Source organism: Homarus americanus, unplaced genomic scaffold (assembly GCF_018991925.1).
Source record: "Homarus americanus isolate GMGI-L3 unplaced genomic scaffold, GMGI_Hamer_2.0 scaffold44479, whole genome shotgun sequence".
NCBI classification, from domain to species: domain Eukaryota; kingdom Metazoa; phylum Arthropoda; class Malacostraca; order Decapoda; family Nephropidae; genus Homarus; species Homarus americanus.
This window is the reverse complement of record NW_024757787.1, coordinates 1-6,421: the sequence shown is the minus strand read 5'-3', so window position 1 is coordinate 6,421 and position 6,421 is coordinate 1.

The window sequence follows — 6,421 nt, the reverse complement described above, 5'->3', positions numbered from 1 at the left end:
GACCCAGTAACACCCAACAACCTCTCCCCCACTGTATGTAGAATGTCTCCACTTTTACGGTAAATCAAATGTCGTAGATTTTATTTATTTTGCAGTGCAATTCCTTTCATCTGAATTACAACTATCTGAATCTTGCATGTATCTGAACTTTGTCCCCTTTGGTCCCGTTCATTAAAAATTCTAATTTGGTCCAAGAATCCGAATACAGCTGAAGTCATTCATTCTCGTGTGTGACATCAGTGGCACTATAATCGCTTTGTTCAAAAAAATTGCTTTGATAAACAATAAAATTGATACAGTACATAGCATATCATTAAATACAACAGCACATATTTTATAAAAAAAAAAAATAGCTTGTTGCACACTCAAACCATCCTTTGAGTAATGCCACACAGTTCAGTCAACCAGCTGACTGAATGCGTGTGTGTGCACCTGTGTGCACGTGTGTGCATGCGTGCGTGCATGTGCGATGACATCACATCAGGGAGGGGGATGCGGGTGGGTGGTGAGTCGGCAATGCAGTACAGCTCACTGTCTCCACATATATGTTCACCTTCCAACACATTCTCACCTATACAGTACTCTTCATTTTCTTTTTTTTATAGTTTTATATTTTTGGTAATTATTTATGACTAACCCATGGCCGAAATTGATAGAAAACAATTTTAAAAACGCCAGCTTTTCACTGTTTTTTTTATAGTGGACACTGTTGTAGTTTGTGCAAATGTGTTAAAAATGGTTACACTGTATTTCTAAAACAAACGTAACTTAACCTTTGTGGATATGAAAGAGAGACCTAACCAACCTAGCCAAACACACCTACCTAACCTTACCAGGGGGCTCAGCCCCGTGGACCCCCCAGTATATAAACCAGAAAGAACTTACCTTGATATGGTATAATTTGAGGCCTTTTCTGGGCGTGAGATCATGCGACAGCATCGGCGCTTATGCAGCCCGGGTGGTGGAGTGGTTTATTGTGATGGCGGGAAACGTTGAGCCACGATGTTGAGGAAGTGATGAAAAATTTCTTTCCTGTCTGAAAGCACAGGGACTCCCGCAGTGTGTACAGTCTCTATTAAAAGGAGCAATGCCGTGGTCTTTGAACAATTGAAGAGTCTCGTTGTCTTTATCCCTAAATTCGCAAATTACGTCCATGTAAGTCCGGCGACAACCTTCACACGTCATGCTGAAAATGGAACTGCCGCAAGCCCGGGGAAAAGCACTGCAACAGAGCGCGACCTCATGCTGGGAAGACAGATTAGGGCACGCCTAACAAAAAAATTTGCACAAGAAATGATAACCATATCAGAACTCGTTGATGAAAATAAAATAATAAAATAAACAGTAATACAAATAATTCGTCCGCGGGTTAGTCCTATATATTAACCATATTTTTTTTATTTACTTAATCAGACTTGAATAATACATAAAGAATTTGTTTTAATGTATTAATTTGTATTTTTTATTACAAAAACATCAACACCATCTCTGAAATATTTATAATTTCTAATCCAAAATACAGTGATGTCCCCGTTAGCCGGAACAATTGCTGCAGAGCACTTCCGGAGATGAGAGATTTCTTGCTAACCAGATGAATTTCTCAAACCCAGAAAAATTCCTTATCCCCGGAATCTTTACTGGAAAAAGTTTCCGATTGACTAAACAAGACATCTTGCACAGACGGACACTAGCCCACTTCCCCAGAATGTATCTGGGTGCTGGGATGTTTTCTTTGAGTCTGAATTACTGGAGTCCATAAATGCAGTTCTATTTAAGTTAGAAACTCTATTTCTTTGCTATAATAATCCAGAATAGTTTATCTAAAAGTTTGGTTGAATAAATATATTTGAAAATTAAAAATCTTTATGGTATGGGCATGAATGAAACCATGTGTTACAGCAAAGACTGGTGTTTGCTACTCCCATGGAGCAGTGTCAGGTAGAGGTAGGGTGGGGGATTAGTGGTCTCATATTATTGACCTGATGGAATGTCAGGTCACCCTTTCTTGGCTGGGGGATTAGTGGACCTGATGATGTCTTGAATAAACACGAAACCTAAAGTATTTTTAGAGAGATTATGATAAGTATAAGTAAAATGAACAAAGTTGTATCCCTTCTACATAACATTACATAACATTTTAAAATATGGAGTGAGAAAGCAGAAAGGTGTGGGTGATTAGAGAGATGGAATGGAAATGAGTGTTGTCAAGCACTCCTCAACAGCTGATAGTTAACTAGCTACCACGCAGTCACACTCAGGCAAATTTGTCACACAATGAGACCCCTCACTCCTCATGTTTGTTGTCTTAATTCCCTTGCTAGGGGTGTGTGTGTGTGGGGGGGGAGACCCCTCACTCCTCATGTTTGTTGTCTTAATTCCCTTGCTAGGGGTGTGTGTGTGTGGGGGGGGTGGTGGGTGTGTTGGTTGTTGAGGTGTGTGTGTGTGTGGGGGGGTTGTTGGAGTGTGTGTGGGGTGGTGGTTGTTGGAGTGTGTGTGTGTGTGGGGTTGTTGTTGGAGTGTGTTGGGGTGGTTGTTGAGTGTGTGTGGGGGTGGTTGTTGGAGTGTGTGGGGGGTGTGTGGGGTGGTTGTGAGTGTGTGTGGGGGTGGTTGTTGAGGTGTGTGTGTGGTGGGGTGGTTGTTGGAGGTGTGGTGTGTGGTTGGTTGAGTGTGTGGGGGGTGGAGGTGTGAGGGGGTGTGTGGAGTGTGTGTGGTGGGTGGTTGTTGGAGTGTGTGGGGGTGGTGGCTGGGGGTGGGGGTGGTTGTGGAGTGTGTGTGGGGTGGCTGTTGAGTGTGTGTGTGTGTGGTGGGTGTTGGAGTGTGTGTGTGTGTGTGGTGGGTGGTTGTTGGAGTGTGTGTGTTGGGGGTGGTTGTTGAGTGTGTGTGTGGGGGGTGGTTCTGGAGTGTGTGTGTGTGTGTGTGTGGGGTGGTTGTTGAGTGTGTGTGTGTGGGGTGGTTGTTGAGTGTGTGTGTTGTGTGTGGGTGGTTGTTGGAGTGTGTGTGTGTGTGGGTGGTTGTTGTGTGTGTGTGGGGGTGGTTGTTGAGTGTGTGTGGGGTGGTTGTTGGAGTGTGTGTGTGTGGGGGTGGTTGTTGAGTGTGTGTTGTGTGTGGGTGGTTGCTGTGTGTGTGGTGGGTGGTTGTTGGAGTGTGTGTGGTGGGTGTTGTGGTGGTGTGTGTGTGGGGGTGGTGAGTGTGTGTGTGTGTGTGTGTGGTTGGAGTGTGTGTGTGGGGTGGTGTAGTGTGTGTGTGAGTGTGTGTGTGTGTGGGGTGGTTGTTGGAGTGTGTGTGTGTGTGTTGTTGTGTGTGTGGGGGGGTGGTGTTGTGTGTGTGTGTGGGTGAGTGTGTGTGGAGTGTGTGTGTGTGTGGGGGTGGTTGTTGAGTGTGTGTGGGGGTGGTTGTTGGAGTGTGAGTGTGTGTGTGTGTGGTGTGTGTGTGTGTGGGGTGGTTGTTGGAGTGTGTGTGAGTGTGTGTGTGTGTGTGTGTGTGTGTGTGTGTGTGTGTGTGTGTGTGTGTGTGTGTGTGTGTGTGTGTGTGTGTGTGTGTGTGTGTGCGTGTGTGTGCGTGCGTGTGTGTGTGTGGGGGGTGGTTGTTGTGTGTGTGTGTGTGTGTGTGGGGTGTGAGGGAGTGTGTGTGTGTGGGTGGGGGTGGTTGTTGGATGTGTGTGGGGGTGGTTGTGTGTGTGTGGGGGGTGGTTGCTGGAGTGTGTGTGTTGTTGGGTGTGTGTGGTTGTTGAGGTTGTTGGGGGGTGGTTGGAGTGTGGAGGGGTGGTTGTTGGATGTGTGTGGGGAGGGTGTTGTTGATGTGTGTGTGTGGGGGTGGTTGTTGGAGTGTGTGTGGGGTGGTTGTTGAGTGTGTGGGGGTGGTTGTTGAGTGTGTGTGTGTTGGGTGTGTTGTTGAGTTGTTGGAGTGTGTGTGTGGGGGTGTGGTTGTTGAGTGTGTGTGTTGAGGTGTGGCTGTGTGTGTGTGTGTGGGGGGTGGCTGGAGCAGTGTGGGGGGGTGGCTGGAGTGTGTGTGTGGTTGTTGTTGGGTGGTGTTGTGTGTGTGTGTGTGTGTGTGTGTTAGGGTGTGTGTGTGTGTGGGGGTGTTAGAGTGTGTGTGTGTGTGTGTGTGTGGGTGGTTGTTGAGGGTGTGTTTTGTGTGTGTGGGTGATGTAAATGTTGGGCTGGAGCTTATGGGGAGTCATCTTTTAGGAGTGAGGCTGTTTGGTAACCTCCCTCACTCAAACATGGCTAATTGTGTTAGGGAGATGAATTTGATATCATATGGGTCCTTAATAAATTCTCTCCGAGACATTTCCAATACAACAAATTTTAAAACAATATTTTGATATGGTATAATGATGGGAATTCTATTTTTACATAAAAAAATCAGTTTTAATTTCATTAAACACCATTTTTTCTCAAAATAATCCTGAATACTTTATCTAAGAGTTAGGTTAAATTGACATATTTTAAAAACAAAAACTCTATACGATATGGGTGTGAATACAGCTGTCACTTTTACCCTCTTCGCCACTGATCAGCTCGTTAGCCTCTTGAGCGATTGGTCAAGTCTGTGTTACACACTGTTGGCAAGTGCTCTTGTGTACTGTATATATTGTACTCGCCAGTAGATCCTGTCATCTTTAGCCTTGAATAGGCAGACACTTCACTCAATTGACTGTAATACATAACTATTCATGTCTTTGATGAAGGTTGGGTGGGAGATTATTGGGTCACGTTACTAACCTGATGCAATGTCAGGTCACCCATTGTTGGGTGGGGGATTAGTAGGTCTTATGACCTGAAGATGTCTTGAATGACATTTTTTTACCTATAAGGTATATACATAGTACTATACTGTATTGTATATGAAGGGTACAGGTATTAATAAGCACAGATTATTACAGTAACGTATCTTTACTAATTAATGAAAAACAAATAAACAATATTGTACCATGAATGAGTTACTACAGTAAGCAAGCAGTGAGGCGACCCTTTGGGGGAGGGGGTGTCACAGTCACTTCAATGGACCCTTCTCCCTAGCTCATAAGAAAAGTTATAATTTTTACTGTACAGGGTATTTGTGTTAGAGATGAATTTGTTACCATAATGATCCTCTATGACACTTGTGTTCTTATGTTCTTATTAGTCATTATCAACGTCATCTGCTGGCTGGGAGGAGGGGGGTGGTGGGATGTCGACAGTCAGGAGGGGAGATTAATGCTTACTCAAGTATTATGAAAGGCATGGGGTTTAGTTTTTCACTTATAAAATGCCACTGACTTGACTTATGAGAAAATAACTTGCATTGCTGGAATTCTTATAAGATAGTGTTTAATTTGAGTATGAACATCCCTAATTTTGCACCAGACATAATAATTTTAGTAATTAACTTAGTACATTTGAGTACAGGTTGTGATAATTTGTGGTTGCTCAGAAGTTGTGGTTGCTCAGAAGTTGTGGTTGCAGTTTCGAAGCTTTGTGACATCACTAGTGTATAATGAGTCTCCATATGCCCTGGTTTATTCATTGATCAGCTGTTTAAGTGCAAATGTAGCCCAGTTGAGCCATCATGTATCAATTAATTTTAAAATAGAAATTATAATGTAAAATGTTTTAAGACAATGGTTTAGTAGTGCTGTTAATGTGTGCTGCTGTGTAAGTGTCTTGGCATGTCACCTCACCACCTGACTCCTGAACAAACTCGTCATCAACTTCTTCAAATCCTACAATGTGTTAGGCAAGCTCAAAACACACAAACACACACACACACACACACACACACACACACACACACACACACACACACACACACACACACACACACACACACACACACACACACGAGAATTAAGACAACAAGCATCCAGTGAGGGTCTTGTTGTGTGACTGCATGGAGGCAAATTAAAGATCAGCTGTTGAGGTGCTTATCCCTTGGCAACACTGATGCATGTTACCACTCCTCTCCATTCCATCTCTCTGATCACCCACACCTTTCTGCTTTCTCACTCCATATTTTATAATGTTACGTAATGTTGAAGGGATACAACTTTGCTCACTTATACTTATCACAGTCTCCCTAAAAATACTTTAGCTTTCGCTTTTATTCAAGACATCTTCAGGTCATGAGACCCACTAATCCCCCAGCCAAGAAAGGGTGACCTGACATTCCATCAGAAGGTCAGTAATATGAGACCACTAATCCCCCACCCTACCTCCACCTGACATTGCATCAGGTCAGGTCAGTCCCCCCCCTCCCCCCCAAAAAAAATTACTTTCATCTTTATTCAAGACATTTTCAGAATATTCTCTCAATTTTCAGTCTCGGAAAATTTGTTCCTGAAACCGGAAATTTGGGGGATGTTTTCCAAGCAAATTTAAATTCTGGCTATCTGAGATTTCCGGGTTTGAGTGATTCCTGCTAACAGAGATATTACTGTATT